This window comes from Elephantulus edwardii, unplaced genomic scaffold (assembly GCF_000299155.1).
Source record: "Elephantulus edwardii isolate Elephantulus edwardi_28Jun2011 unplaced genomic scaffold, EleEdw1.0 scaffold00023, whole genome shotgun sequence".
In the NCBI taxonomy this organism is placed as follows: Eukaryota; Metazoa; Chordata; class Mammalia; order Macroscelidea; family Macroscelididae; genus Elephantulus; species Elephantulus edwardii.
The window spans coordinates 9,898,413-9,909,370 of record NW_006399773.1 but is presented as its reverse complement, the minus strand read 5'-3'; positions in this window follow the sequence as shown (position 1 = coordinate 9,909,370).

Genomic DNA, 10,958 nt, shown 5'->3' with positions numbered 1-10,958 from the left:
TGAAGCGCTTGCTGTGGAAGGTCAGAGACTGCAGTCTTCATTATGATTGAGGCTCAATATAAAGAAGACAAAGATTCCCAACACTGGACCAATTGGCAGCAGCAGCCAGAAAATCAAAAGACGAATTGCATTGGGGAAAATCTACTGTTGGGGACTTCTCTGTAATAATGCAGAACAACCATGCTGGTCTGGAGACTAAAGTTCACCTGATCCAGGTCATGGTCTATGCAGTTATTTACAATGCATCAGAAAGCTGGACAATGACTAGAGATGACATAAGGAGCATTGATGCCTTTAAGCTGTTGCTGGAGAAGAATATTGAATATACCATGGACTGCTAGGTGAACAAACAGCTCTGTCCTAGTAAGTGTGCAACCACGCCACTCCTTGAAGGCAAGGATTCTAAAGCTGTATATGAGATTGGGCATGTTGCAAGGAGGGACCAGTCCTTGGAGAAGGACATCATGTTTGGGAGAGTGGCGAGACAGCACAAGAGAGGAAAACCCTTAATGAGATGGATTGATTCAGTGACTGAGGTAATGGGGGTAGTTGTCTCAGAGACAATAAGATTGGCAAGAGATAAAGCAGGTTTTAGGGCTGTTGTGCAAAGGGTCACTATGAGTTGCAGGAGACTCAATACAACATAACAGCAACATATACTACATCTACTCCTTATTGATTATCTCATTATTCAACCTTTCACATATAAGACAATAACAGATCTGCTACAAATAATTTGTGCATTTAAAACATGAGTCAGATAGTAAAAACGCTGAGATGCAAGGCGAAAATAACATTTGATATGACGGCTCAGGCTATGTGTCAGAGAGGCTAGGTCATTATTTTCAGTGGTTTCTTAGTTGGGAATTATGTAATTTGTCAGTTATGTAGTGTTGTAGTCTCTCTCTCTTTGTAATTTCATGTGCTCATCTTCCTTTCTTGTATAGTACTGACTTTCACATAATAACCTTGTCATTAGAATGTAACCACATTTATAAATGAGGAGTGGGTGTAAGTTTAGCAAAGAGGAAACAAAAAATAATATAATTTAATTTGCATAATAATTAAAACATGTATAGGTCCAATGAATAATTAGAATTCAATGATGCAGATATGAATATATTTCTTAAAGATTTTTAAAATGAAATTTATATTCTATAGACAAAAACCTCAAAAGTTAGTTTTACTCTTACTTTCTCTTTACTTTCAACTACACAAAAATAACCTTTTAATACTTTACATTTTCTATAAGAGACAATTTAGGCTTAGTACAAGTTTCATAGTAGAAGATATAAAAAACTGGTTATTTAAGTACTTTAATGTTTTTTTGTATGACAATGCCCAAGCGAAATAACGTTAAGAGATAAAATATCCCTAGATATCATTGAGCAGATAGAAATACATTCACACACAAAACCACCCACACACAGAGGCAAAGTTGGTGCCCTTTAATTAAAAATAAATAAGCTTGTATTAGAAGTTGATGAGGTTTGGACAGATGAAGCAATGGAATGGTTGAAAACTAAAGTGCCTGAGGCTATTTTTCTATAGGTGAGGGCATATTTTTAAAAGAATAGTTCACCAATATTCACTTTGAAATAAAAAATGTATTTCAGCTGCTAGAGAGGGAAAAAAATAAACCCCACAACTATTATGTATCAAACTGCCTACAAGAATTCACAAGAAAAACTTCAAGTGTATGGTATCAAGTTCTGAAAAGTTAAGTTCAAAGGGTTAGCTTCAAAATCCACATGTTGAAACAATGAAATCTGCAGTTGCAAAATGAAAGATGACATTTCATTAAAGGATATCTTAGGAAAAGCTTTTAATATTACTATGTTTTCTTAATAAAGTTGACTAGTTTTTTTACTGATCTATGCCAACTGCCTAGGGAGCTCTGGTAGCTAAGTGGTAAAGGAGTTGTGATGCCAAACCAAATGCATATGGTTTGAATCAGTCAGATGCTTTCTCCATTGGAGAAAGACATGTAATCTTCTTCCGTGGAAATCACAGCCTTTGAAAATCCACTGGAGTGTCAGCTATAAGTCAGTTTTGAGTGTCTGGAACATAACAAAACATGTCAGTAGCATTTTATCAAATGAACACATAGCACAAAACTAAGAGAAAAGAACAGTATTCCATTTAATAGCTAAGAAGATATAAATATATAATTTAAATTCTTCAGAAACTAAGAGATTAAAGTCATTAACTTTTAAAGCTTGCTCATCTCCATAATCAACACTTTTGGCAACAGCAGTCAGGAAGTCAAAAGCTGAGTTCATTAGGTAAATCTGATGTCAGGGACCTTTCCAGAGTACTAAGAAGCAACCATGTCAGTCTAGAGACTAAGATATGCCTGATCCAGTCCATGGTCTTTGCAATTGCTTGCTATGCACCAGAGAGCTAGATAATGACTAAAGATGATAAAAGAAGAATTGATGTCTTTGAGTTGTGGTGCTGGAGAAAAGTCTTAAACGTACCATGGACCACCAAGAAAACAAATAAGTCTGTCTTGGAGAGAGTGAAACCAAGTTTGTCCTTGGGGGTATGATTTTGAAGCTCCATCTCATATACCTTAGTCATGTGGCCAGGACAGACCAATCCTTAGAGAAGGACATTAGGCTCAGAAGGGTGGAGGGACAGCATAGGAGAGGAAGACTTCGGATGAGATAGATTGATACATTGTCTAAGGCAGTGGGGGTAGATGTGTTGGAGTCAGAGAGGACAGGGTAGACTTCAGTTATTGTACATAGGGTCTCTGAGTCACTCGTGGTGACTGACTCAAGGGCATATGACAACAGGATATGATTCACTGTACTAGATAATTATATATTTTATAAATTCTAAACTCTATAAACTCTGGTAGCTAAGTGGATAAGAAGATGTGCTTCCAGGTTGGAATCTACCAGATGCTCACAGGAGAAATATGAGCAATCTCTTCCCATGAGATTTATAGCCCTTGAAAACCTACTGGAGGGTCAGTCATGAGTCAACTCAATGGCACATAACAACCTGATGTTGATGAAGCTGGACTAGAGACACCTACACAACTATATAATTGTCCCCCACTGTGATCCAAGCCATGATCTTTTCCATTTTTCCCCTATGCAAGTGAAAGTTGGGCAGCAAATAACAATGATGGTAAAAGAATTGATAATTTTGTGTTGTGTGGTTTTGGAGAAGAGTGTTGAATATCCTACAGACTGCCAAAAGAACTAGAAAATCTTACAGAAAGTGCAGAGTACGCCTTAGAGGCAAGGTTGGTGAAAGTTCCTTTCAGTTACTATAGGAGCATGTTGTGAGGAGCGGCCTGTTTCTGGAAAAGTTATCATGCTGGGAAAGGTGGGGTCAGAGCAAAAGAGGAAGACCCTCAAAAGATGAATTGTCACAGTGATTGTAACAATGGGATGGAGCACATCAGAGGTGGGGAGGGTAGCCAGTTGAGGGCAAGGTTCAGACTCTTCTTCAGGGGGTTGCTATGAGTTGTAGTCAACTCAATGACATCTAACAACAGCATGATGTGATCTGGGAATCAGTTGTAAAAGGAATAGAATGGTGAGCACTATTCTTAATCAAGTCAGAGCCCTGATCAGTTGTAAGAGGGTTGTTGCTATTGGGTTTTTTTTTTTCTTCTTAGAAAAATTAAAAGGTGAAGGGTACAAAAAGGTTTCAGTACCACCAAGATAGAAGTACCAGGATATGAGAATATTCCTGATTCCTGAACTGGAAAACTCCTAGAACTAGGAAACACAGAGAGAAAGACTTGGCCACTAGAGCTAGCAAGATAAAACTGATTCTTGTGTCCTAAATTTTGTTAGAAAATAAAATGATCATTTCAAAACCGTCCACTTGTAGCATTCCTGTTATAGCTGCTCTAAAAAATGAAAACAACATGCTTCCAGTTTCCAGTGGAATTAAATTAGGGTTAATATGAAAAACTAAGATGTACAGTGTAATCTCTATAAACCAATAAACAAATTCAAAATATGTAAATAAATATTAGCAAAATGTTCTTGTTCTTGTTATGTGCCATTGAGTTGTCTACAACTCATAAAAAAGCTGTGAACAATGAACTGATTCCATTGGCAGTCACTGTGCCAATTTATCTCCTCCAAGACCTTACTCTTTTGCACAGACCTGCTCTTCAAAACATGAAAGGCACAATGAAGATTTGATGAGATGTGGAAATAAATGACATTGCTCAATTGTAGTTAATATGATAAAACAAAATATATGTGTTGATAAAAACAATTTTAAAAAAGAAATCATGGTACAATTTAAAAACTAAAAGAGAGTAATCTCATGAAGTGAATTTCTTTTAGAAAAAAAGCAAGTTTGCTAATAAGATTGAACATGTCACTGTCTGCATTTAAAGATCTATGTAATGTTAAACTCTGAACACATTTGAACTGAAGTACCAGCTCTAATATCATAATACACAGTGATGCTGCTAATCCCAAGACCACACCTCCCAGGAGATGGAAACCACCAGCTGCTTCAAAGGAGAAAGATGGCCAATATCTTCTCATGTAATTGACAGTCTCAGAAACCCAGGGGCATGGTCACTCTTGGTCTGTTACTTTTACATGATAATGAACTTTAAGCTCTCATAAATAGCATACACTGTTATCTCCAAAATTAAGTAATCTTTTCTTTGAATTAAATTTTATTGAAATAATTATGTGACTATATCGGAAAATGTTTTCCCCTTGTGGTTTATGTGCCACTGAGTTAGAAATGACTCAAAGCTAACCATTCAGCGGACCTTCAGGAACTGTCAATTGTAGAGGAAGACACTGCCCACTATTCTCTCCCTAGAACTGTTGGTGGATTCTGTCTGCCTGCCTTTGTGCTGTCAGTGAAACTCCTTACACACTAGGCCACTAGAGATCCACATTCTCTATAGAATATTCAATTACATACTGAACCTACATTATATTATTCTGTTTATATTTTATGGACAACTAAAATGGAGGAAAATTGAAAAAGCTAATAATAATTCCTCTTAGGAAAAAACACACTGATAAAAGATTCTAGAATATACTGAGAACAATTCTATCATAGCTTCAACAGAAAAGAGAGAAAATAATAGCCTTTGTGGAATAAAATTTGATGTGTACTGATATTTGTGTTACTATCTGAAAATTATGTGATGTATTTATTGACTGATATATGGTGGTTATTCCTTTTAAGTAAAAACAGTCAAAGGTGAACAGTAATCACTTAAGTCTTTTGTTGTTTGCTTGTATGTTTTATCATAGCAAAATAATCAATGTATTATCTCTTTCTTTATCACTCACTTTCAGAATGTGTGTGCATTCACACATGTGCGAAGATGAATTTGTCTTTGCAACAAAAATTTCAAAATCTCTCAAAGATAAACAGTATAGTGGCAAGAGTTCTGTATCATTCAATGTCATATTTGCTTTGGCTGCAGCATCCCATTAAAAGTCCTATAAATTATTGTCCAGTTTTACTTCAGTGGTTGGAAATAAATTACTTACTCATCTCTTGTGGATTAAGTTATCTCTGTACGTGCATATAAATCATGTGGATAGGAAGAAAATTACCCCCCAAATGCTCATATACCCATATTCTTCATCCATAATAACACACATTTCCTCTATAGAAATTTAATAGTGTAGCACAGTTAATATGTTTCAAAGATGACCCTATAACACTCAAGATTATTAACTACAACAAATCTGAACAGCAATTCAAGGTTGCCAGTTTCTTGGCAGTATAATAGATCATTTTAATACAAGATATACCTGATAACTTTCAGCTGCTCTACTTTTAAAGGCAATTTCCCCTGTTTCCTCCCTCCAGGACTAATAAAAGAAAAGCTACCAGAATATTTGGGAGAATTTTAGTTACAGTAATATTTACAGTGCTTAAATTTTTCCCAAATCACATACATTGTTAACTACTTAAAATTTTTCCTTTGATCTTGTTTCAACTTTAAAACACAGAGAGTTGATTTGGAAAAGGTAGTATATGAATTTTTTTTATTTGAAAATATTACAACCATACCTTTATATTCTTTTCAGAACTACCATAATTGAATTTAACATTGTACAATGAAAAGAATATAAACAAAAATTCCACTGAGCATAGTGTATCTCTTTTAAATTAGATCAACAATAGGAAAGTTGTTATTTTATTCACCTTAGAGTTATCTCTGACTCATAAGACCCTTAAGTGCCGTCTTCAAAATAATTGGTGTTTTCACAGTTGTGGCCATTGTGTAGTGCCTTCCAAAATAGGGGCTAGTCAATCCCTTTGTGAACAGGCTAACACACCCTATTCACATAGTCCCACCTATCCACATGACAAAGAAAATCATTGGATGGGAAATCATTTTGAACAAGAAATCTTCAACCTTTCTATTTCTTTATCCTTTTGACAGTCCATGTTGTTGATTGCTTTTGAGTCGAGCAAAATTCACAGCAGCCCTATGAACAAAAGGCCTGAAGTCTTTTGATACTATCGTTTCTCAAAGTCCATAGAGTTTCCAGAGGCATGCTGTTCAGAAAGTAGATGCCACTCCTGCTTCCATTTGACAGTCCACTCTAAGCCATATGTATCAATTCTTCTTCAGCAAAGAAAATAGAGGGATTAAATGTCTTAAAATCTGTATTTAGATGAGGAAGCAATCTTATGAACAGAGCAATGGAAGACTGCATGGTTCAAAATCAAGAAAAGAGTGCATCAGGGATGGGTCCTTTCACCACACCTTTTCACTCTACATGGGGAACAGATCATTCAGAAGCCTGATTTTATGAAGAAGAAAGTGGATTCAGGATTTGAGGAAGATTCATCCATAATCTGCCATATGCCAATAGCACAACCTTGCTCCCTGAATTTGAATGAGACTTGAAGTGTTTGCTGCAAAAGTTCAGTGACTTCAGTCAATATGGATTGTATTTCAACATCAAGAAAATGAAGATTTCTCAGCATTGAGCTAATTGACAGCATCATGATAAATGAAGAAGAGATTGAAGTTGTTAAGAGTATCATCTTTTTTGGTGCCACAATCAACACTTATGGAATCAGCAGTCAGTAAATTAAAAGACAAGTTGCTTTAGGAAAGTCTGTTGTCAGGCACCACTCCAGAGTGCTAAAGCACAACAATGTCAGTCTACAGATAAAGGTGCACCTGATCCAGGCCATGATCTTCTCAATTACTGTGCCTCTGAATCTGGACAATGACAAAGGATGACAGAATAAGAATTAATGCCTTTGAGTGGTGGTGCTGAAGAGGAGTATTGAGCATGTCATGAACTTCCAGGAGAACAGGTTTGACTTGGAGAGAAAGAAGCTAACTTGCTCCTTAGAGGAAAGAATTTTGAAACTCTGTCTCATATACTTCGGACATGTGGCCTAGAGTGACCAGTTCTTGGAGAAGGACAGCATGCTTGTAAGGGTCAAGAGTCATCAAAAGAGAGCAAGACCCTGGACTAGATGGATTGGCACTGTGATGCATCAGGTATGTCAGAGACAGTGAAATTGGCTCAGGTTAGAGCAGGGTTCAAAGCAATTGTTCCTAAGGCCACTATGAGTGGTAGTTGACTTGAGAACACATGACAAAATGAGAGGTTTCTATAACCCTTGAAAGTTTCATATTAGCATAAGATAGTGAGTTAACACTTAAACACTAAAATCAGTCAAGAGTCTCATATATTTAATAAAAAAGAAACTTAATTTTATTACAATTTAAACTTTAAAATATAAAGCTTTTATAAAATGAAATTCTATTCCTTTTGTTATGTGCTGTCAAGTTGGAATTGACACAAAACTGATCCTCCAGTGAGTTTTCAGAAGCTGTAAATTGCACAGAAGAGATAGTCATTTTTCTTCTGTGTAGAAGCTGACAGATAGATTCAAACCATGTGCCTTTGAGTTGACAGTACAATTCCTTACTGGGCCACCAGGCACCCTTAAAATTCCATAGCACTTCTGAAACAATAATGAGGTTTCAAAATAGAAATATAAGCTTTGTAGACTTAATATTTCTGCTTACACTAAGTTTCTAAATATTTTCACATAAATTTGAGCAATTATAATACTTTGACAAAGGGACCTTTTTAAATTAATCCTTAATCTGCTACTTTGTGTCAATAATTCTTAAACAAGTGAAAGATGTGTGACATGGATGTGTACTGTGGAGAAATAATAAAGTAAACTCTATGAACAATAATATTTATGGACAGAGAAAATAGTACCTGAGAGACCTATTTTCAGAATCAATTCTTGTTATGTATTGTACAACCAGCCAGCTCTAATTTTTAACTAAACCATGTTCAACTTATGTCATACCAGACTCTGATGGCCAGTCTCTGAGAGCAGTTAGTAGCCAAGTTGCCATTCTGAAGGCATTTGGTTCAAATTCACCATCACCTCTTCAGGAGAAAGAGAAAGCATCTCATATGTGATTTACTGCCTGTGAAAAGTCCTGGAGGGTGAGCTATGGGTTAATTCTTACTCAGTGTTACACAATGACAGCAATGTTCAATAGAAAAAGCTGTGCAGACTCTGCACCAACTTAAAGTCATAGTTGTGCTTGAGCCCATTGTTTCAGTGTCCATGTCAATCTACAGTGACGGGGTAGGAGGGGCAGGTATGTCGGAGACAGTGAGATTGGCTCAGGATAGGAAAGGGTCCAGAGCTCTTGTACGTAGGGTCGCTGTGAGTCACACGCAAGTTGACAGCACATGATAGCAGCAACTTCTCATTTACTGACCCTCCACTTTTCATGACAGCTTCCTTCAAGGACTAGGCTTACTGATAACATGACCAAATGATGTGAGAGAAAGTTCCATGAAGCTTGTTCCTATGGAACACTCTGACTGCACTTCTTCCAAAAGAGGTTGATTTGTCCTTTTTATGTTGTTGCTGTTGTGTAGTGTACCATCGAGTTGGAACCAACCCATAGCTGATCCTCTGCACGGTTTTCAGAGGCACTTAATTGCTGAGGAGATTGCCCGTCCTTCTCTCGTGAAGGACCGAGTGGATTTGAACCGCTTGAATTCAGAATTGCAACACGACTTCTTGTCATGAGGCCACCAGAGTTCTTCTTATAGTCCATGATAAAAATCAATATTCTTATCAAACACTAAAACCAATGACATCAGTTCTTTTTCATTCTTTTTTATTCCTTGTCTAACTTCCACACGCATATGAAATAATTAAACATAGTTTATACCTAATACACCATAGATTTTAAAGTGATAGCCTTGATTTTTTAGCATTCTAACAAGATTTTTGGCAACAATTTTCTTTTGTAATATATCATCTTATTTTCTGACTGGTGCTTCCACTAATTATGGAACCAAGTAAAATGAAATATGTGACAACTTGAATCTTTTCTCAAGAACCAGAAACATTCTATTTCTCAATACACATATATCAGGAACATCATTAATATATTGTGGGAATTATTCCTAATTTTTAAAACATATATTGCCAGACATATGCCACAACATGACATGATATAAGGAATTTCTGTCTTGTATCTCTATTAATGAATAAATGAAATGCACTTTTTTTCTCTTAGCAATGTGCTTTTTTAAAAAAACACTATGGAGACTAAAAGAAGAAAATACCAGAAAAATGCCTGTCTAAGCTTTGGTAAGTATGCAAGAACATTTGCAGATAGATAGATAGATAGATAGACAGACAGACAGATATAACAGATTATGGCCAACATTGAGAAGAATGGGAATTCCAGAATACTTCATTGTTTTCATGGAGGCTTTTGTCAAAACAGAATGAGGGAACACAGTATAGCTTAAAATCGGGAAATATGTATGTCTATAGTATATCCTTTCTCCATACCTATTCAGTCTATATGCTGAACAAATAATTTGAGACACTGTATATCTGCGTAATACATTTGTTGATGACACACCCTGTGATTTTGATCATTGGAAGTGTTGTCAACATTATGAATTATGCTGATGACACAACCTTGATTGGTGAACTTTAGAAGGCCTTAAAGTACTTGTATGATAGGGTATTATGGTTATCACAAGAGTCCACAATTAAGGTTGTATAGTGGAATGTACTTGGGGCGGTGGGAGGGGTGCGGTGGGGGATTGTGTACCAGGGAGGGAGTGTTTCTTTTACTTTTGAAAGACAGGAGCGAACTGGGAGTGGGGGGTTGGGGGAGGGATGGGCAGGGAGAGAAGTGCAGCACTGAATGAATGGAAATCCAAAATCTCTGTAAATTCTCATTAAAATTATTTTAAAAAAAGAACCGTATTAACAAAAAAAAAAAAAAAAAGAAAGAAATGTACTTGCTACAGAAGCTCAAACACTAAAGCCTTCAACATAGATAACATCTTAACATCCAGAAAGCATACATTCTCACCTCTGGACTGATAAGCAACATCATAAAAGATAGAGAAATGGTAATATCTTTTACTTTGCTGTACAAATGGCTTTACAGTCTCTGATGTTAAACACATGCTTCAATTGTATTATAATTTTCCGGTAGTAAAATACATTTTCACTCTCTTTAACAAGAATTAAAAAAAAATATGGTACATTATTTGCATGACACCAGTACAAAATAAAAGCTGCACAGTAAAGTGGGCTTGGGGGAGTGGGTATTGAACAACAATGAAAATATTCTTTTTCGAAGAGAAAATTGAACAGGGGAGTGGGTGGGCAGGGAGGAAATTGTGAAACAATGAATGAATGGAAATCAAAGTTCTCTATAAACTTTCATTAAAATGTCAACTAAAAAAATAAAGACTGAGGTGTACCTGAAATAAATTATGATACATTAAGTCTTAATATCCTACTACATATCCAGTTGTTTAGACCTTTCTTTTCTTTTTTTTTTTTTTTTACAATTCGTGAAAACATTTTATTGGCCTTTTGGATAGAAACGGGAATTTATTTGCCAGGAAGGATGATCCCATCATACTTCTGCTGGAACCAGCGCATGGCCT